The sequence below is a fragment of the Aplidium turbinatum genome, chromosome 6 (assembly GCF_918807975.1).
Source record: "Aplidium turbinatum chromosome 6, kaAplTurb1.1, whole genome shotgun sequence".
NCBI lineage: Eukaryota > Metazoa > Chordata > Ascidiacea > Aplousobranchia > Polyclinidae > Aplidium > Aplidium turbinatum.
In genome coordinates, this window is record NC_137477.1 from 9,260,146 (window position 1) to 9,283,011 (window position 22,866).

At 37.4% G+C, this 22,866-nt stretch overlaps 1 pseudogene; it reads right to left on the minus strand.

Moving 5' to 3' along the window:
• Nucleotides 1–564: 564 nt before the first annotated feature.
• Nucleotides 565–3,509, minus strand: LOC145772101 (ceramide synthase 6 pseudogene; annotated as a pseudogene).
• Between the last annotated feature and the right edge of the window lie 19,357 nt (nucleotides 3,510–22,866).

Below are 22,866 nucleotides of genomic sequence, written 5' to 3' on the forward strand. Positions count from 1 at the left end.
AATATCTCAGTCTGGAATTAGCAACAAGAAAACAAAAACATGATCTTATCCTTTTGCTATGCCACCGGACAGCACCATTTTACAGAAATATTCATACCCACAATTTTGTTGAAAATGCTCTCAGCATGCACCAAACTGAAAGTAATTTTTCAAAATTTTCTGGGAGAGGCCCCCCATACCCTCCACCGCTGAGGGTCGCCTTCGGCAAACACGCCATCGGGCTTCGCCCGCCGGCTGTCAACACCCCCCCCTTCAAAATTTTTGACTACGCTACTGTCTTGCACTGTCAATATTTTGCCCCCCATTGTTGAAGGTCTGGCGGCGCCACTGCCTAGCCCCCACAAACAGGGAATGGGATGAAATGGAAGACAGATTTTGGGATGGAAGATTGAAAAATGTCAAGGATGGAAAAGAAGATCCTAATGATGGGATGGAAGACAATCTTCCATCCAAATTCCATCATTAACTTTCTAACGCTTTATCAAGACATACCAAATATTATTTGTTGTTTCTTTCTGTATTTATAGAATCAATCTACGCTTCTATTTCTAACACCAAGTAATCCTTAGGAAAACACTGCTGTTAAATTTTTAGCTTAAATTTAGCCTATGACTTTTAGGTTTATTTGTGGCATATTCAACGCGGAGATCACAAAATGTGATGATGGAAGAGATTTCTGAGATGGCCTGGAAGATGGAATGGAAGATTTCTAAAATGGAATGGAAGAAAATCTCAGGATGGAAGATGGAAAAAACCGTCTTCCATTCCATCCCAAACCCTGTCTACAAAAACAACTGCGCCAAGTAGCCTATAACGTAAATATTGGTATTGTTAAAACAACTGGCAAATATAGACTCCGGCTTTTGTTTTTGCCATTTAACGATGCATTTATTGAGGTGAAACGCAATCCTATTTCCCAAATTTATAATCATTAGAGTTGTCTGATTCGTGTGTTGCCACTTGCCAGGTGATCTTCTCATTGACAATGTGGCCGTGTAGCCTACAAACGTTTCAAAAAGAGCTGAACTGATTCGTAAACAAGCTGCGTAAATAAGCTGCGGAGGTGCTTTTTCAGACTGACTGAAACCATCGATGCTAAAACTGCTAAAAAAGCAACCAAAACCTAAAATTTGCTAAAGGACTGCTCAAATATGATATGACGCTTTATATGAGATTTTTGTCAACCTGTAGGTATTAGCCTATGAAGCAATGTGACAGTTGTGGCACGCACGATAGAAGGCATCATGTGGTCACAGACTGAAACATTTTTTTCATAATAATGCAAGAACACAAAGTAACTGCAATTCCACAGTGAAAAATCCAATCCAATGACTTGCATTTCACTTACAAGGTGAACTAAATGAGTACAACAAATGGTACAAACAATTTTCGGAAGACGCGCCAATAAAAGGTGTTTGGCTTTTCAAATATTATTTGCTGCTGTTTTGCTTTTCATTACTACGCCCACACGGCGCTAAAAATGACATTAAAGCTATATTATAGTCTAACGTAATACAACCGAGCATATTCCCTGCAAAGGCATCATATGCAGTGGCAGATCCAGGCGATCGCTCCTCCACCCAATCCCCCCAAAACAAAGTACACAGAAAAGTAAATTTAATCACGGTGAATTTGCAAGGTCGGATTAATGTAGACTTTACATCTTTGTGTTTTGTTGAAAGTATGAACAATAAATATGCGCTGGCTTAAGGTTATAAATATCGATAAGTTACCGACACCAACCAAATAAGCCAAAACTGCAATAAAAATTGACAAATGCTGTTTTTGTTAAATAGCTGGTGTAAATGTTCTAGCTAGCTAAAATCAAAACGACAACTTACATTAAATTTTGACACACGATGATACACGATGGACGACTTTAACAACGTCGATATACGATCTCGGATACAAACACAACCTTTCTTCATCTCAATGCCTTAATTGAAGCAAGCCATTACACGGTAACGCGCGTCAACCTACCACAACAGTGCTTTGGAAACACTGGTGTTTATGTTTGTCTGTATTGCGTTGTTTACCTTTTAGAAATAAAGCTAAATGATTCTTTGAATAGTTAAGTTGCGGGCAACCACGTAGAAAGAACAGAGTTGTGTTAATAATATTACTACAGTTGCTTTTTAACGAAATCAGATGGCAAAAGTGTTTACAGCAATAATTTTTTTTGTTTTTCTTGATTGTGACAATAACATGCTAAACTAAGACTTGAGTAAAACTAATTGCTGCCTCTGTTTGGTATGCAGAATAAAGTGTTACGTAGCAGGTACACAAAGAAAGCTTCCCAAGCAAAACGCCAACCGAAAAGTCGCAGCGTGAAAACGTTTCCTGTTGCATTAACGTGCTGCTCAGGGAACTTGATCGTTGTAAAAATATTATCAACAATATTGTCAGTTCATCTTCTTTCCGTTGACAACAGTTTCTTCTTCACTGCTTTCGTGTTCAGTGCCACTTCTGTCGTCTTTGTCAAGAGGGCCTTTCGTTACGACTTTTAAAGCCATCTTGAGAATGATATAAGCCCACAAAATGTGCAAAATTTGTAAAGCAATTCCACTTACATTCGCCATATAATACCAAGGGTAAGGTTGAAAATACCACACCATTTTGATTAGCATTGTATGAACAAGGTAGAAGGGGTAAATGTAAAGCCTGGTGATCAAAAATGAAAGCACGAAAATAATAAACATAAAATTAGCAATTGTTTTCTGTTTACAATACAGCAAAAGTTTGGCGATTTGCAGCAACATGTCAGCTAATCTGTGAAGTGCCATTAACAAAGTGCCTATTCGTGTTGTGTTGGTGGCGTAGGAGAAAAATATTAAATTGATGGTGGCAATGTGGTGAATGGTCATCATACCTCTATCTTTCCGTTTCACATCAGTTGCTAAACACATCAACAATGCAATATAATATGCACCTTCAAGCATGTAGTAGTAATACACGGACGGCCAAAGTTCGTGTTTTGGGAAATTAATCCAACAATGCCTGGTGTCCCAAAACCACGGGGCTTGATATAGCACAATGATGCCGTAAGTAAAAGACAATGAATGATATATGCTTTTCCAACTCGTCTCAGCAATCTTTGCCATTGTGCTCTCCAAACGTTGCTGATTTCTTGACTTTCTTTTGCGAATTTTTTTTGCAAATGGAGAATTCAAAGCAAAACCATTCGTAGAAACTCCATTACTATCACTTGTTGGAGACAAAGCACCTTTCTTGGCAACTTCTAATTTTTCACAAGCTTTAAATTCGGATGCGAGAATTTTTCGAGCAATTTTGTTAGAAACGTACTTCTCATACAAATGTCTCAGAACAAATACAAAGAAACCATACACAGGCAATGCGTATAAATCTCTCGGTTGGGCATAAACAGCATCTGGTGTAGAAACAATGTCATTAAAAGACATTCCTTTCGGCATCCAAAACTCATCATTCCAAAACCGCCTTGCCACACCCGCTATAGCCATCTATACTGTTAAGCTATAATTCATTCATTAGCAAACAAACTATACCTGAAAAACAAACTACAAAATTATTCATTGCAGTTTTGTTCATTGCAGCATAAAAAAGCTAAAAATAGCTACAAATAAAGAAATACAGTATACAGAATAGATAGGCAGGCCTATCAATCATTAAAAAGCCTCTTAGAATAAATTTGAAAGAAATAGGCAGTTACGAGTTTAAATGTGCAAAACTGAAATACATTTACATGTGAAATGGTTTTCTGTTGCTTGCGCTGACGAGCCAATAAATAATATTTTTCCCACTAGATTTGTGCTACAAAGCTTTTCACTGAAAATGAAATGAGAAATGTAACAAAAATGTTTAGTTGCACTTAATGCTGTTTTGTTGCGTCAATGCCAAGGGTCTCAAACTCAAATTACTCTCAGGGCTAAATGAATGAACAGTTGTAAATCAGACCGAGGGCCACAATACACAATAAGAAGTCAACGAACAAACCAACACAGCTAAACGCAATAAAAAAGGTAATAAAAACACACCAAGAACAAGTAAAGATCAAGCAAGTAAAGTAAAGAACAAGTAAGTAAAGAACAAGAACAAGTAAAGAACAAGCAAGATCACAAGGAAAAGTAGTTTGAGAACAAATAGATGGAAAACACTGTACGAACTCACAAAAATACAAACAAAAAAGAAAAAAAAGAAAAAGCAAACGAAACGACGGCTCTGGAGAGTAAAAATCTTGCAACCAACTTTCTAGCACGCAACAAAATGGAGTGACAGTAGTGCTAAAAAGTGGTGTGAAGTTTGATGGGCATTTTTAGATTTTTTGAGCAATTTTAGAGTGCATTTTATCTTTCTAAATCTATAGAAAAAAAATATGTACTGTAATTGTTAATCATTTCAAACTTCAAAACTGCATCGCGAGCCACGTGTTTGAGACCCTTTGGTCTATCTATGCTTTCAGTTCCAAATCTTAAACATTGTTATTTATAAAAATAAATAAAGTCTGGCAGGTTCAGTAGCTTGTGTAGTTCATTGCAATCAGGGATTTCGCCACCACAAAAGTGATTTCTTTGATATGTCACTCAAATAAAATTTCTCCATTATTCAAACTCAAATATATTCTTCTCTTAATACTAGGAGGAGGGGTTAATCGGCTTTTTTTGTACTCCAACTTTACCGCTGATTGTAGAATCAGGACATTCTAAGATCTCTAAAAAAAATTGAAATTTCCGTCCAAAACGTAGCTTGTTTTGTTATGATATCTGATAACAGATTTAACTGATAAAACGTCTTTGGTTTCTGTCTGCGAAAATTTAGTTTGATTTTCAGTTTTCGATTTAAGCCCTCATTCCGAGATTCTCCGCTCAATCCCTTTTAATCTAGCTGTCTATTTTATCCGCTGGTTTCAGTTTAATAACGTGGATTGACTTGCCTTTGGTATATTTTTGCTGCAACAACCAATTGAAAACCCGACTGACAACTGCTGCTTGAGATGCTTCTCAACAACAAGTTGTAATGGATGGTTGTCGACGCGAGGTGGTTGTTGAGAATGCTCTACCAAAAGGACACTACACAATGCACTAAATCTGTGAAAGGAACTTTCAGAAGGTCTTTCCTTGAATCCTTTTACAGTGTACGGCACTGCACTCCAGGCAAGAAAAGGCGACATGAATGAACTGTTTTTTCTTGAAACCCAAGTCCAGGCAGCTTGATTTTACAGCTCAGCCGGCGGGCCAGCCATGATATTGACTACCTTGACCCTTTATCCATGGATGCACACTTGACTTGTTTCATAATGACAATTAGGCGGTTGCCATCACTAACTGTTCTAGCAATAGTAGCATCCATCACCAATTCACATACACTTGGCCTACTCCTGGACATGATATACAACGGATCTTATCATTAAACTTTTTACAGCGTCTAAACAGTAATTTTATATTTTGTGATACAACATGATCAACCGGCTGTATAAAAAAAATCCATGTAGATATTTCTACGAAACATCCAACGTTGTTGTACGAAAATTATTTACTGTCCGAAAGTAGGATATTTCTATCACGGGAGAAAAGGCTGCATAGGCTAGGCTTAGTATGAACAATGAACAGGTTACCGTCAGGGACGTCAATCTGGAGTAAATTTTTGGTTTTGGACAGAAATTTAAAAAATTCCAAAGATCTTAAAATGTCCTTTTCTATTCTAAAACCAGGCCTAAAAATAAACTTACCCCCCCCCCCCCCCCAACTATTAATACATAAAGATAAGTTTCTGCAACAAATTGCCAAACCCTTCTCTGTCACACTTTGCACAACTAAACAAAACTATTAATTTATCAAAAGATTGCCAGCATTTGCTGTGTTTATGGTGTGATGTAGGCTACGTTTTTTTACAAGCTTGGACTTGCAGAAAAAGAACAGCTGGCAATAGGCAAAGCAAAAATTGAAGGTTTAGCTATGTCAAGTTGTCAAAACAGCGGACAAACAAACTGATTCGAATAGCTAGGTGACATTTTTTAAACATTGGTAGCTGTTTGAGAGATATTATGCAAGAAGATAATATCAACCGTTTTAGAGAGTAGTTTCATAATGCGATTTGAACAATGATATCCGAGGCCCTCCAAACTTCTTAAAGCCCATTATAAGCGTACACAGAGATGCGACTCATACAAATTCATACAAGCTACGTCAACAAAAATGCTGTGGCTAACTCTGCGTTCATAAAACGTTCTCATAAATTTCAGTTTTCCCAAAAGGGTTTCCAGCAATCAAATCAGTATATTTTTACATTGACTCAACGTCTGCAGATATTGAATTATTGCAAAAAGGTACTGATTTGCTGGCTGGCTGTCTAACTGGTACAATGGTTACGCCAATGTACGTTAATAAGTTATATCATTATGCATATGGGTAACAAATTTCCCAAAATTTACTCTGTGAAGACACGGATATATTAAGGTATCCAAGTGTGAAAGGAGGTTCAAAACGAAACAGAACTCTTCGTTGACGTTGACAAACTCAATTCAAAACGAAACTGAAATGCAGCGAATTGCGTCGAAACAAAAATTCATTTCCAAGTGTTTTTACCTTTCACAGCCTTGCCTGGTTTGCAGCAACGTCATTTCCAAAAAGTTGATGTGGCCTACAAGTAACAAAGCCAAGTCATAACCAACACAGTTTCAAATGTAACTTGTCATAAAAGTAACCAAAACCGTCTTAAAAGGTAATTCAAACCCTCACGAAACAACACCAGCTTTTCGTTAGTTGATCTAAAGTAGATTTTATGAATACACTGCACGCAAATATCAGTACCAGTAACTATTTGGAAAACCTCAATTCCTTGAATTGTGCGTCTTTCTGCCAATCAGCTGTAGACTGTCTGTTGAAACTACGCGGACAAAAATCTGCCGTCGCATCAACGCAAACAAACTAAAAATTAACCACATCTTTCATATCTTGCTGCTTGTGCCATTAGCAAAACCTGGTTCAGACAAACAGAAGGATGCCTCATAAATAATTTAATTGGTGCACATGGAAAAGGAAAGCCAGTGAACTGTAAGCAAAACCAGCAATTAACACCTGCGCAGTTGTAATTTAAACAGTCGATCCATGGAATACAAGCACATGGCAAGTATTCAAAACTGAATATTCGAAGTTAAAATTTGTAACCACCAGAAGAAAGCACCAAAATTGTTAATAGACCAATAGCGTAATTTAGATTTTCAAGTAAAAACGGTTTGCATTAGAGATTTAGGCCGCCTACCAGCAGGCCCGGATTAAGGGGGGAGCAGAGGGTGCAGTTGCCCCGGGGCTCCTTTTTGAAGGCCCTCCCGACGTAAAAAATGTGATTTTGTATTATTATTATTTTCTCTCAGGCTTTGAAATTTCTGCAAAATGCCTCCTTTTTCTTTCAAGGTTATTTTTTAGTCACAAGGTGGCGACTGAGCTTGGCGTAACGGCATTAGCAATGGTGTGGGTGACTTTCAAGTTACCTTGCAAAGCTTTTCGCGGCCTCGGCGCGAAAAACTTTTTTGTATGGGGACCCCCCGATCTAAAAGTGCCCTGTGCCCCCATCAGTTACACAAGCCCCTGCCTACTAGGCTATCACATGCGCTAGCATTGAAAACCCCTCGTAAACGAAAAATTTACTTCAGTAGGATCAAGTTCGATAACTAATTAGAAACTTTCATTAGCTTGTTATAAAATCATCAAAAAGTTTTTAATAAAAAGCAACGCAAATAAATAAGTTTAGCCTGTACAACTTCATTTTTCGTCTTCATTAAATGTTGCAGTAAACTATGTTGACAGACATGTTTAAAGTTTATCTGCAATCGTTTTACAAGTTGTCATTCCAAAACGAATCTTTGTCTAAACATTTAAACTGATAGAACACGTCACAATACAAACCTCGAATAGTGTATTCTTGCTAAATATTTTCATTTATGCGAGGTTTCTTCCAACGCATATGTACTTTCCAAGTATACGAGTACCGGTAGGTAATTTTGGCATATTTGACGATCACTATGCTTGCAATATCAAGTAGCAGTGCTTCCGCGTGTAACCTACTACTGTACCATAAATAATGGTAGCCTACTCTTTCCTTATCGCTGTGCTCATGAAGCTGCTGATGCAATGCAGCCTTCCTCAATCGTATTTCAAATACTGTGCCGATATGAAAAAGGAAACCCTCAGCGTATATGAAAGAACGGAAAATGGCTGATCCATTTCCTTGAAAGGTGAATTATGTTGAAACAAACGTTACATTACGTACATGATGCAGCCAGCGCTTTGGAATGCTTCTCGTACGTTGGCTTTTGGCAATTACATGGGAAACATGCAATTGTAAAAACCAAATTGACGTGCTGACTGACTGGAAAGCGTAAGCAGTGGAGTAGTTTTTAATCCTGAGCCAGCTCAGTAGCGCAGTGGATAATTTCTTCGCCGATGACACTACGTAGGTCTAGGTTCGTTTCCGACTAAAAAATACCGACTTTGTTCTTTCTTGTGTAAAGCAATGAGGATAAGTCTGAGAAATTACAGGGTTGATCTCTAAGTGGTCAAAACTGGTTTTGACCACTAAGCGGTTTAAACCTGGTTTTAACCGGTGAAAACTAAGTTTAAACCGGTCAAAACCCAGAAAAATATTTTTAGGTAGTGACTGGTCGGCTACCTGGGCTATGGGCTTATTTAGGAAATATAAAAGCAGTTGTGGGTTATGACCATTTTGATATGCAGGCCTCGAAATAGCAGGCGGCCATGGCCGCCTGAACTTTCATTAACGGCCGTCAATACCGACCTGTCAGGCAGCCACAGATGGCTGCCTGTAAAATTCGTTCAAAAGATTATATTTATCTTGGATTTTTCTCTTGTTTCAACGCCGCCAAAAACAAGACATCAAACAGCGTTAAGACTACTACCTTAATTACATGTCGTGCTACGTCTTATGTGCTACGCAACGGGAGGGCAAATGTTGCGCAAATTTTATGGCAAAATTGATGGCAAACGTTTTTCATAATTTTCATAAAAAAATTTTTGTTGGAATAAATTCTTGTACTTCAGTTGGCTGTGCAAATGGTTCATCGTTCTACTAAGCATTTTTTGGTTCATCAGAAACTTATTTTTAGAATTTGAATTTTCTCAATAATTAAACCAACCAACTGATTGAAATATCAAATATAAACAGAGAAATTGAATATTTTTTGTTCCAAATCCAGCATTTAGTTCAGTTCAGTTTAGGTTATTGTTGATCAAAACAAAATATAGTTGAACATCATTACTAAACATGGAGGGTAATATTTTTAATTCAATGGAAAAGCAACTTGATTCATATACTAAAGGGGTTTTGACCAGTAATAGGTGGTCAAAACTGTCCGGTTTAAACCAGGTTTTAACCGGTTTTAACCAGGCGGTTTAAACCGCCCCGGTTTAAACCGATCAACCCTGAGTAATTACGTGATCGTACCATAAGCTGACCTCTACTTTCGTGCAGTTTTTGGAGCACGCAGTTATTCCAAACTACAAACGACTTTTGGCTGCGTCACTATTGAATCCAAAGGTTATTACAAAGAACGTCGTAAAACAACGCAACAACGCTTGTAACTTTAGTAGACATTTTGCTAAACATGAAGATTTTTGAAAACGGAATTGTTGGATCAATTATTTCATCAAGGATGTTGGTTGATGACGAATAGATTTATGCAGCTCAGATCGACGTGAGGAAGACATTTTGATCAAATTGTAGCCTACTTTGTTGAGAAAAACGGTGTTTCAATTCTGAATGATGAAGCTTCAAGATCAATCAGCTCTGGTTCGATTCACCTAATGGAATAATTTCCAGGCAACAACACTTCAACAATCGGAAAACTGCACTCTGTCAATCTAAGTCAGTGGTTCCCAATCTTTTTAGGCTTACGGCACCCTTCAAAAGAAAAATATATCTTGTGGCACCCCATGACAGACAAACGATCTTTCACCTCGAATGCAGCAGATTGTTGGCTTAAACCTGAACAGTTTCACACCTAACACTTTAAAAAATGGTATCCGTAGCTTCTCTGCTTGACTTTCAGTTGTAATGCAGTGTGAAGAAAAGTAGGCAAGTTTACTTGTTGTGCCCTTGGTAAAGGCAATCACGGTAATAATAAAACCCTTTCAGAAATCAACGCAATAATAATAGTACTCCAATTGTACTTGAAACCTGAATACGGTTCCATTTTGAAACAACATTTTGATAAAAAGTAAAATAAGGTTTTCCTTTCAAAGTCAATGTGAAACTTAATATGTTGTAATATGTTGCTCCTCTCTTAGCAGATAAAATGGGTAAACACCTTTTAAAGCAGAGCATTCACCTACCGGAGTAAAGTCGACAATCAGCTCAACTTATACAGACATTGACATCACAATCCACAACAACGTAAGGGTGACATACTAAGAATTTCTGACCACGAAACATCGTATAGCTACGCATATAGTATGACAAAAAATTACTCTTAGTGATGTAACAAAAACCATGGTGCATGAAAATTGTTATCCGCAACAATGATCCTAGCTAACCATTTGAACATAGATAAAAATGATACAATTTGGGTGGAGAGATCACTTTTTTAAACCATAAACGAACGTAACTCAGCAACGACGCTACAATTAACATTACAAAAAACAATAAGCGAACGTTTTCGCCTAGTCATACAGCCATTTTCAAGCCTATAAGAGACCATTTTCAAGCCTATAATACGTTAAGAAATACTAAAAAATCAAGGATAAAGTAAATATGAGAAATAGTTTGCGGCACTCTACTGTATTGTAAATGGCACCCTAGTGTGCCGCGGCACCCCGGTTGGGAACCACTGATCTAGGTAATCTGCCTAGGCCCTAGGCCCTGCGTCAAAAGCCTCTACAAAGATGCGAAAATACCAGGAATAATCTATCAAGGCTTTGTCAGTCCGAGGATAAAGATTCAAAACCAAACCAAGCAAAATAAAAAAACAAGTTGAGTATACACACTTGCAATACCTCTTTTACTGTTTCTGGCTAAAATCTTGAACCTTCGTTTGTCATTCTTGTTGTTTGAAGTCAAATTATGTTCTTATTTCAGAAGGCTTCAAAACTCCGAAGTTGAACTTAAACTCTTTCAGCTACCTTTTTGTCTTTGCTATTCTTTCTTGCTATACTTGTCTGGAAACCAAGTGTTCGTTGTGATGGTCAGAAATAAAAACCAAACTGGACTGGTGCACGCTTGAATTTTTTGTCTAGATTCTATCGCTTGCAGTCCACATTAGCCTACGCAGTTTTTCACACATTAAAATGTTTCCCTGTCTGCAAATTACTTTTAATTCCGTAGGGACTGCTCAAATATAATATAAAGCATTCTGAGAGAAAGAGTTGGAAAAATGATCATACAGTGTTGCATTATGTAGTCTGATGAAAAAAGTCACATTTGCTGCATAGGGGGCGGTGGGAATTGAACAGCAAGAGAAGGACGCAAGTGATGTTCGGACAGTTCTTAAGCTACTGCGTGATAAGACTACTGCGTGACAAGGCTGCTGTCTGCTGATGACAATTTGCGCAGCAACAAGAGTTTTCCATTATTCATTGTTGTATTACTGTCGGTTTTTTCTCATCACCAACCACTGTAGAAAGGTATCGTAGATCTAAATTATTTGAAGCATGCACAACCAAACGTTCTAAATGCCCAGTTTCCATGATTCAGCTCTAATCGTAGGCGTTTCCTCATCAAAACATAGCTTCCGCATCAAATTTCTGCTATTTTACGTTGTTTGAAGCGCAAATAAACAAAAACCAAGTAGAATGTAGATTGTAATCGAGGTCAGCCACTCGCAGTATCTTTCCCATGCAGGAAGTGTTTCTATTCAGTCAGTGTTGACTCACAATAATGTACTACTACAATAACTACATCTACATGCAGAAACAACTTCTTAGTTTGGGCCACGGCATACTATATACTGAAGATGTTCTATATTTCCTACTTGCTACAACGTTGGCTTTTACCAATATTCAAAGGTTTTTTTCCTTTCTTAGATTTTTTTCAATATTGTAGGGTTTGTTACAGCATCCTTTAAATTTTAAAAGATCACAGAGCAAATAGATTAACAAGTAATGGAGTTCGAAAAATATCTGAACGAAAGGAAATTATTTTTTTTTATGAGGATCCATGGCTACTTGGAGATGGTAAGCTATTGTGGTAGCCATGGAGGTCCTTGAATTTAGTTCCCGAGAAAGATTTAAGCTTGAAATTAGTAGGATTATTTGAAACTGACCGATTTAGAAAGGAAATTTTGCTTAAAACATGAAATAAAAATTCCTTTGTTTTGGTTTGGTTATAAAATTAAGTTCATATTTATGGTTACTTAAGGCTACAAAATCCTACACAAACATGCGTTTGACAGAAAAAGGCACGGTTATTTTTTGTTAAGCAACGTCTCTAAAGGATAATTTCTTTGGAAGGGAGAGATTTACTTTTTTCTGTCTCTCGATACGTCACTGAACGTCGCAGCAACGTCCACATGAGTCGCGCTAACAACATATTTTCCTTCGAAGTGCAGGTTTAGCTCTCAAGTAGCCTATCCTTAGATATCTTTTGATTGCTTCACTAACTTACTAACCTTGCCAAACAGAGTCAACTCAACTGGGTCTTCGGAAGGTGCGGTTTTTCTGTTAGAAAAGTAATAAAAAAGAAAAAAAATTGGATGCGGTGGTGATGTCATCTCACTACTTGCTTGCTCGCATACCCGACTTCCTGTTTCATCACATGGTTTTTAATATCAAGGAAAAATCAACCGACTTTAAATCTTACTGTAATGTCAACCGACTTTAAATCTCAACCGTCCATTGTATCTGACGAATTGGATTGTCGTTTGGAAAACGCTTTCAGCTATAAATATAGAACTCCCGATAGTGGATAGTGCGTGGACGTCGGATGGTGCTTCGCTTTCTCAGCAATTCCAACAATTCTGCAGCTGTAGACAGAAAGCTATTTGCAAACAGCAACTAACTCCCTTTGGGAACTTTTCAGAAAGCATCATGTGAAGTCTGAGCGATGTACTGTAGCTTATTGTACGTATATTCGATGTTGTTCCAATTAGGTTACCGCTCACATTTCCAGGAAAAGACGAACGTTGTAGCCGAAGAAAGTGACAGCACAAGGTATGGGAAATGCACAAACACGACCCTGTCGGCATGACACGGTATCTCATCAGCGTAGGCTAACCTAAGGTTTGCAGAGGAGAACGAAATCACTGACGCAAGCAGTGGTGTGCGCAGGATTTGGTAAGGGAGGGGAGAAGATTCAACTGGACTTTTTGAATGCCGAGAAACACATTCTACTTCAAGTTAAATTACTAAAACAATTTTAAAAAATGCGAAAGGGTAACATTACTTAACGCTCCCCAACCAGGGGCGCCGAAACGATTTTTGACTGGGGGGGAGCAGGATTATGAAAACAGGGGACTTTAGTTGCTGAAAAGTCAATCTTTTTTTAAGTTTTAAAATAAGATATAGCGATAATGCTCATCTATTAGCTCATTATCCAGTAATGATACAAGTGTCCGATACACAAAGAACAATGGTACTGAAGGGCATCATGCTATATCTTATAATGATGTAACCTACTGTGATCCAGAATTTTGTGTCGTGAATATTTTTTGAGGCAAAAATAAAAGATTATAATTAGGCTAAAAGCGAAAAGCAGAAAATGTTATATTGCAAAATGTGCAGTAGCTTACATGACCTTAAAAGGGCACCATTACCCTCCATATCCACAAAAAAATTGAAGGCCCCCCGCTTTCGGCACCCCTGTCCCCAACTCCAATCTGCGTGCCCCACTGTACTTAGTTTGTCAGTAGAGTTGTTCAATGTTCACAGTGTCAATTACGCTCCTCTACCTCACCTACGCGGTGGGATGGTGCAACGGATAAGGCGTTGGCTTTCCAATTATGCAAACCTGGTTCGACTCTCTGCTTCAGCTAGTTGTTGAAAACACCGCTCACCTCTACCCAGGGTGTAATAAATTGGGTGGGCGTAGTTGCTGAAGAAAAGGCGGCCGAGAGAAAGGAGCTGGCCACCCTATACTCTCCTTAGGGCGGAATTCAGAAACCAGACTTAAGGCGGCTTAAGTCTGTCTGGACAAAAGTCTGCGTTAAGCGTCGATTTTGCGATTCAGAAAGCAGACTTACGCTTTAGCAAGGCTTATACTAGGCTTAAAAGCCGAAAGATATAAGCCAACTGCGGAGGTGGTTTAAGCCTCTGTTGAAGGAAAAAGTGTTTGGCTAATACTGTAGGTATTGAAAGTAGGAGGTTTGTTACAGCATTTTTTTTAAAAATATACCATCTGGTGCAAAGGCCACGAGACTTTTTTGATAGTTTTTAATGTGAAACAGGTGTGCCTGTTATCTTAGCTTGGTTGCAGGCAGAGTTTCGGTCTGAAGTTGGCTTGATTGTTGAATAACTACACTTCTTTCAGACGCTGACAATAGTAGGTTACTAGTGTTATTGCTGGTGGTGTAAATTTTGAAATGCCTATTTTGTGTTGTTGAATAACCAGACGCTGACACGCAGTTTAGTAATACTGCTTGTAACATCACTTTTGCAAACATACAATTGTGATTGGTCATACTTTTTCCTTTGTCTGCAATGCCAGGAAAAGCAAGTCTATTAACTATCTTACATTTGACAGTTTTCAGACCAAAGGGAGTCTATGCGCCCGCCCTTTTAGTCATAAACTGGCAACAGTATTCCTACAATTGTACTATTTTTAACTTTCAAGGCATCAAAAATAACCTGAGTTATCTGATTCTTTCAAATTGATGAATTATTGCAAACGAAAATCATGTGCGTATTGGCATAACGTTGTCTTAACGTTGTTTCAGTGCTTAATGAGTATTACTTGCTTGTGAAGGAAATTTTTGCGCCAGATCTATTGCGTCATGGATTACTTGGCATCTACGTAAACGAACGACTTACTGATGCAACTACAACGTTTCTATTTCAACGTCACAAAAAACGACTTTTTTTCTAGTTGTAGGTTTAAATAGCACAACATTGCATTATTTGCATTATTTGCAACATTGCATTATTTATCATGAATATAGCTCAGCTATACGCAAACACTTCTTCGCGTCAGTTAGCTATCGCTAAGATATGAACTACTGATTTAAATTCAGTGAGCAACTTGATGAGCGAGTTTGCTGCGCTTTTAGATAAAGATAGTTTATACAAATTCCCGTAACCCTTTAATGTAAATTGCATTATCATTTCTTATTTCAATAAAAATACCAAGAGGATTTAATTACAACGATTCTGAACGCCAACTGCTTATTGACCTCATCAAAGACTTTCCAGTGGTGGAAAATAAATAAAAAAATGATAAAAAAGCCTTTCCAAGATAATCAAGCGAGGAATGATTTAACTAAAGTTTTTAACGCGAACAGCTCTACTGAAAGGACCACCCAGAGAGCAAAACCCGTTATATTTACATTGATTCAACGTCTGCAGGCGTTGAATCAATGTAAAAATGACGAATCTTGCTGTCTGGGCACAGATCAGATGAAAAAGTTAGGGTTAGTTAGTCCATCTGAAACATGCCGCTATTGACACAGATTTTGGTTTGATACTTAGGTCACAGTATATTATTCCATATAATTGTATTTTCGTTTTCTCACAAATTTTCAAACCATTGCTTTTAGGCAACTCTTCGATGAAGAGTATGCAAATATTTGCATTGAAAGGCCTGTTCGCGATCATGCAGATCCTTTTAATCAACTTAACGACAAGCAGTTTTGTCAACGTTTTCGTCTTAGCAAAACTGCAACTATGGAACTCTTTGAATTGTTTAAAAATGACGAAACGTTGACAGCCCGATCGCATGCAATACGCCCATACTGCAGCTATTGGTAAGCCTTCGATTTTTTGCAAGTGGCCATTTCCAGAGAAGCAATGGCGACTTGGCCGGGGTTAGTCAAAGTTCTGTTTGCAGAATTGTAGCGCGTATTTCTCGGTGCATACCCATTGTCACCCAATACGATTCCATCAATTTCTCCATTCTCAAATTTATCTCGAATGATGCTGTTGTCAAAAATCCGCACATCATGTGTCAATCCTGGCCATGATTGTGCAAGCAAAGTCAAAACTTTCCTATTTAGGCATCAAAAATAACTTGAGTAACCTGATTCTTTCAAATTTATGAATTTTTGATTAAACGAAAGCCATGTGCATATTGCCATAACGTTGTTTTACGTTGTTTCATTGTTAAATGAGTATTCCTTGCTTGTGAATGAACTTTTTGTGCTAGATCTGTTGCGTCATGGATTACTTGGCATCTACGTTAGTTAACAAACGACTTACTGATGCAACTATAACATATTTCAACATCATAAAAAAGTGCTTTTTTCTAGTTGTGAGTTTAAAGCACAACATTGCCTTATTTGGTGGTTCAGCAGGAATGTCGCTCAGCTTTACAGCCTTCAGTTTCACGCTTCATTACCTCAACCAAAGAGTTGCTATAGCAATTTCTCTTTCGCGCGAAAACAAAAAGGCTTAATACGGTCTTATATAAGTCGCGCGTAAGTCGAGTTTCTGCATCGCAAATAAGCTTCTTGTATAAGCCTGGCCTATATAAGTCTGACTTACGCATAACACTGACTTATTTTGAGACGCAAATCTGAATTCCGCCCTTAGTGCCGAAGGCTTAGTACAATGAGAACCTTATCTTCTCATACCCGACACTTAAATCAAGTATGGAACCCTTTTTACCTTCTACCTCACCTAACTTGGCCGATTTTGATTTATCGCATTTTTATTTTTGTTCGTCTGACAACACTGTTTGAAAGTAAGAAATCTTGAGGTCGTTGCTTGCACGCTTGAAGATATTGATCTATTTGAAATTAAAGATACATTAATGCGTTTTGTGCTTGTTGTAAAACCATAAAATTCATTAAGGCTGTTATGTTACCCAAATAGATTTCATGCCCGATTTATATCCGGCGTTTTTAGCGCCCTTTTTGAATACTTCAGTTGTTGATAATTGGCCGATGATAAACATATTGTCTTACTTTTGTCCAATGTCGATGTCAAGCTACTGCAGAAAGTCTGACTTGTATTTCCTTTCCAAACTCTGAGTTCTCAATCACAAAGTCTCAGCTTGCATTAGTCAACTTTAGTTAAAACACCGAAGAAAGCACAGAAGTCTGCATGATATCTTGATGGTCCAAACATAGCCATGAAAACTGAAAAATTGTACATGCCCAACGTTCTGTCATGGACATAGCCGTAGGAGATGAGGGTGCTGGGAATCAGTCGTATTCTCGCTACAAAAAAACGTCGCAAATTTTGGCAAACTTTGGGCAAAGTTATTTGGGCAAATTGTAAATTGTTGCGCTTTGAAAAATAGCCTATTTTTGCAAAGACAAAATTTGCGTAAATTTTGTTTGCAACCCAAAATTTTTCATTCTCTTACGACTATGGTCATGGACGCATTGCGTAAAGCATGGCTATGGATTCGATGGGAATTTGGCATGTTTAGAATAGGAAGTTGAATGAGTTTCGCTTTTAGCAGCATGATCGTTGCTTACTTCACAGTGTTGAAGTTAGAATAGGAATTCATGAGTAGTTCTTTCTATAAAAACTCTTGAAATTTGTAGCTTTTTGAATTGCTTTTATCAAGGACGGTTTCTTAAAAAAATGTGAAGTTAGTCAGGTAATTTTGGTACGACTTCATAACCTTGTGTAGCTTACTGTAAGTCAAGCGCAACATAAATGCGATGACAAAAGGCAATTTATTAAACTTAAAGCATGAGCACGAAAACAAAATAGGTAATGTCTAAGGGGCTCCAATCATGTAAATTATTGTACAGTGTCGCAGTCAATATGCGAAGCGTCACGACAGGCTACATTACGTGTCTTGACTAAGCGTACTGTAGCTACTGTTTTAATCGTATAAATCTTACGAAGTGTTATTATCGGTTACTGTCCTATAAGTGACCTCTGATTACGAAATCTTTATTATGTGACGCATTTCTAGAAGATTCTGCAACGGTGCAAGTCTAGAAGGTTCTACTCAATAGATCGAACAATTTGTCAGGTGGTAGGTTGTTATGACGTCACCACAAAGATATTTACGGGTATTAACACTTGACCAGAACAATGAGTTCTTATGACGTAACATTATCGTAGCCTACCTTCTGGAAGCTACTGGTCAAAACAAACCTGCTATAGATAGTGGCGTAACTGATAGATGTTGAGATAAAGTGAGATTATTGTTGACTGAGAGTTGAATTGAAGTTGAAGTAATTATTGAATACGAATAGATGAGAGTTGGTGCTATTATAAGTTGTGATCGAGATTACAGTTGTATGGGAGGCTGTGAGTAAAGTACGTTAAAGTCGATTATAAGAGTTACAGGCGTTTGAATCTATTGCTATTCACTGTTACTTTGATTATTTGTTGAAAGTGTTGAGCTATTCGTTAAAGTCCTTCAACAATTTTCATTTATCATCTCACTAGTAGAACTATTCCACCATTTATTTGACTGCTTTTTGTTGATATCTCATTAAACTACGTCATTCACCTTTCCCAAGTCTCTTTCCTGGTAAGAGATAGAAAGAACCGTGACATACGGTTAACAAATTAACAACATGGACATCCTGGGAAAACAAACGCAAACGAGGAAAGCCAAAAATGAAATGGAGAGACGAGATTGTCCAAGAATGTGAAACAACAAACTGGTATCGGTATCGACTGGATTGGCAAGAAAAGGGAAAACTCTTCGCTCAGCAACGGGCCACCACAGGCTCATAATGATGATGGTGGTCTGCAGCCGAATCATTCATTTCAACAAAATGATGTTTAAACAACTAACAGCTCAAATAATCAACAATAAATGAGCAAAGCAATTTTAGTGCCTCTGAAGTAGGCTACTATAGGCTACATGAAAATTCTTAAGGCAAAAGAATAAAGTGAATTGTGAATGACTGAATAAACGATAAACAACTGACTCACGCCTTTTTTATTGAAAAATATTGGTATTTGAGACTTTCTTACAAACTGCTAACATTTCTAACCTTGTGTGTTGATCAGCATGAACGAATTGATCAGGCTGCATCATTACTTTTGAATTATTCAGTAAAAATCCATAAAATTGCAAAGGTTTTTAAAAGTTACACCTTTGTACATAGATCCAATGTTGAAAAACATAATTTTTGCACAATATAATATTATTTTAACCTCTGACTTGCAGACTTCTCTATGCACGTAAACGTTAACGTGCTTTTATTGGAATCAGAGCTGCCAGATGGAAACATTTTCCCAATTTTAGAAATTTTGATGGTTTGCTCAGAAAAGTTGCGATTGGAAAAATTTGATGTTTCTAAATAAATGAAAACAGATTATTATCTTTGTATTACTTCTAAGAAACAGCAATATTTTTAGCATAAAAATACGTAAGGGGTTTGTGAAGCAAGGAGTTTGAATGGTAGAGGTTGGTGAAATAAAATTTGCACTGCATTGAGAATGAAATTAGAACCACATTTTGAACTGATGTTGGATCAATTTACTGGCAAGCGTCTAGTGAAAATGACTAAAATATGGCACAGATCAATCCTTGTGTAGTGACAGAGTATACGTAGCAATTGTTACCGGCAGTCTTGCAGATTGATAGTTCATAGCTAATTGTTGAATTTGCTGGCAAGAAAATGAATGAATGTTCGACTGCATCACTCAGTATCATTCTTTCCAGGCAATAATAGTTGATTTTACAAATAAAGCAACAATGATTCTAATTTTTCTCGCCTGGCTTTTGTCTGTGAGAAAGTATAGCCTGCTGTCTTGTTTAATTTTCTAAAAAAATGCAAGTTGAACTTGTGTGATTTCTGTGTGTCTGCAAACCAAAATTAACACATTGTACAAGAACAGGCGCGGGCCATAAAAAACGTCTCGCGGGCCAGACTTTGGACACCTCTGATTCAATTCAACACTTTCAGGACTTTTTGCAACGCGAAGTTACAGATCACAGCATCAAATGATAAAATTTTGCGCCGTCTGAATTGACGCACAACGTGTACATTGTATAGTTAGGTTTTTCAATCGGTTTTAAGTCATAGTAAGGCACAAACAATTCTTTACAAATTTCAGTGTGCTAAAACCACGCTCCCAAATCGCAACCCTTGGAGGTAGCTACCGGAAAATAAAAGTCATAACAACAAAACTATTTGAAAAAACGTTTCGGAAGTTGCAATCAATGATTTCCTTGCGTAGAGGTTACAGGGTGGTTAAACTCATTGACGATATGTTTGAGTTTGTTGATACATTTGTCCAGGGGCGTTGACAGGAGGGTCTAGGTGGTAGTTTTGGACTCGGGCCCGGATTTAAAAATTTTCCAGCGACTTCAAACATTATCAAGATCTCAATATAATCAGATCTAAAGGAATTGCCATATAAAACGCCATTTCAGCCGTCAGATGGTAAAGTACCGGGCCCCCTTCTGGGTACCGGGCCCACTTCAACTTTCTGGTGGTAAAATAGCCACTTCAGCCACCAAACAGTAAAATAAGAATTTAGTCTAGTAGGCCTATAGGGATTTCCATAACCAAGAATATTACCCGAAACACGAATTTCAAAATAAACAGTCTAATATTTGTTCAAACTCAAAAACTGAAATGGCACAAGTAAGAAGATTGCTATCTCTATTTCTGCAAAAAAATTACACTAAAACTGCTTTTCAGAGTGCAGCAATCAGCAAATGTTTGACCTCGGACCAAACACCTTTCCCAAATCAAATTAAAAACTTTCTGACCGTCTGCACTAACTTTGCTGTAAATTCACTTTTTGTGAGCCTAGAATGACCAGTAAAACATCAATGGAATCGGGAAGTAATACTATAGCGCCATGTGACAAATAAAAATTCGAAAAGCAACCGCTAGATAGAGATAGTAAGTTTTGCGGTTCAAGAAAATTTAAGATAGCACAAGATTTGTTAAATGACCATGCTTAAACGACATCAATAAAAGTTTGTACACAACCTTTATATTCATAAAATTGTCGATGAAGGGGGCTCAAAAATAAATTGGTACCGGGCCCGAGAAATCCTGTCAACGGCCCTGCATTTGTCAATTCCAACAACTATAGCAATATTATTATTATTATTTATTTGCGTCAGACAAAGTTGTCCATATCCACAACAAAAACAACAAAATAATATAATGGTAAAATACATATCGTTTGAATGATTCAGCTGGTCAAAAGGAGTTATAAAAGCGTTTTGTTCTCAGGAAAAGAAAATCATTTTTCTTTAACCCTATCTTAATACGAGCTGTTTTCGTACGCGGAAAGTACGTCACGGGCTATCTTAGCCCCGTGCTAATTAATCGCTAATAACGGGAGCTATGAAAATCAGAGAGCCAAAATATTTTACAAGATTATAGCCATGAGCAGTGGCGGCTCGTCATAAGGGACTGCGGGACTGCAGCCCCCCCAACATTTTTGTGCATATGTGAATTATATTACATATAGATAGTTTTGCCATGTTTTTTTTTAAATTTATTTCGCTTGAAGAATTAAAAAAACTCTTAATATTAATTTTTTTTGTAAAAAAAAAAAAAATTTGTGTTGCAAAAATTAATTGGCAACTCTGGGTCTGCAAATTCTGCAGGTCCGGTGTTGCTTGTTCTTTTTTTTATGACGTAGGTTTTTCAGAAAAAGGTTTTCTAGCGTCACTGAACAAGCGCTGTAGGGACTGCAAATAGAACAGACCCTGGTCAGGGATTCCAACTTTGGTTCTCGTAAATCTTTAGGGTAAGCGTGTGGAAGTTATCGGTGATTAGGTGAAGGGATCGTAGGTTACTTTACTTGATCTGTGTTTTGAGAAGTCACTGAGACAGACTAGTTTTGATGTGAAGTAAAGCCAATTACTGTAATTGGTGCTCTTTCACAATTCGTCCATTTGGGATGATGACATCATGAAACGTCACACAGGTTGGAATGAACTATTATAAAGGAGGAAGTACGGGGTGGAAATGCACTGAAAAACACCTGAAGGAAATTGTCTCCCATTTATTCATTTGTTGTTCAATTTCAACAACTTTGCTATCGTTGGAAAGCACAAGCATAGATCTAACCAACTAAGTTAATACCAAGTCCCAAAATAGTTCTAGCTCCATCTGGTGACCACCTAAACTTGACCAAATTCAAGCAATTATCAAAAGTTTACTTTAAATGATAAAAACATTAAACGGCAGCCAATTAAAAGAATATGTTACTGTGTTACTAACCCTAACTCAGTGCATTTATAACTCAGTCCGGTACAGGTTTATAATTATTTATATTAAGTTAGCCTACTGGTTGATGCAGCCCCCCCATGTTTTGAGACCACGAGCCGCCACTGGCCATGAGTATTGTGCGTATAAAAATTAATTTTTTACCCAACAAATTTATTGAAATAAATTGTTTGAGATGAAAAAACGTCAGAAAGTCGGTTTTTATTCCAATTTCCCGAAAATAGCATCAAAATTGAAATTTTTGAATTATAACGTAAAGTAGAGTAATGCTAAACTAAATAAAACATTACTTTTTCTCATAAATATAAGCCATTTTTAAGCGTTTTTACATTTCAAAGTAATTGCACTGACTTTAACATATATATAACTAGGATTGCACAAAAATATCTAGCCACCTGAGACGAAATGCTTATTGTGAAGGGCAGGAAGGTAGAAAAATGACCAGGTTAGGTTTAGAAAATTTGCAAAGAATAAAAACTAAAAGTAAAGACATTTCACATTTCTAGCATATTTCTTTCTGAAATATTTCACTACTAGAGTGGGAAGTCCTCATAAAGCCCCGTGTCGCTACAGATAAGGTTAAACTTATAGTTGCTACAACAACTTTAGCTTGC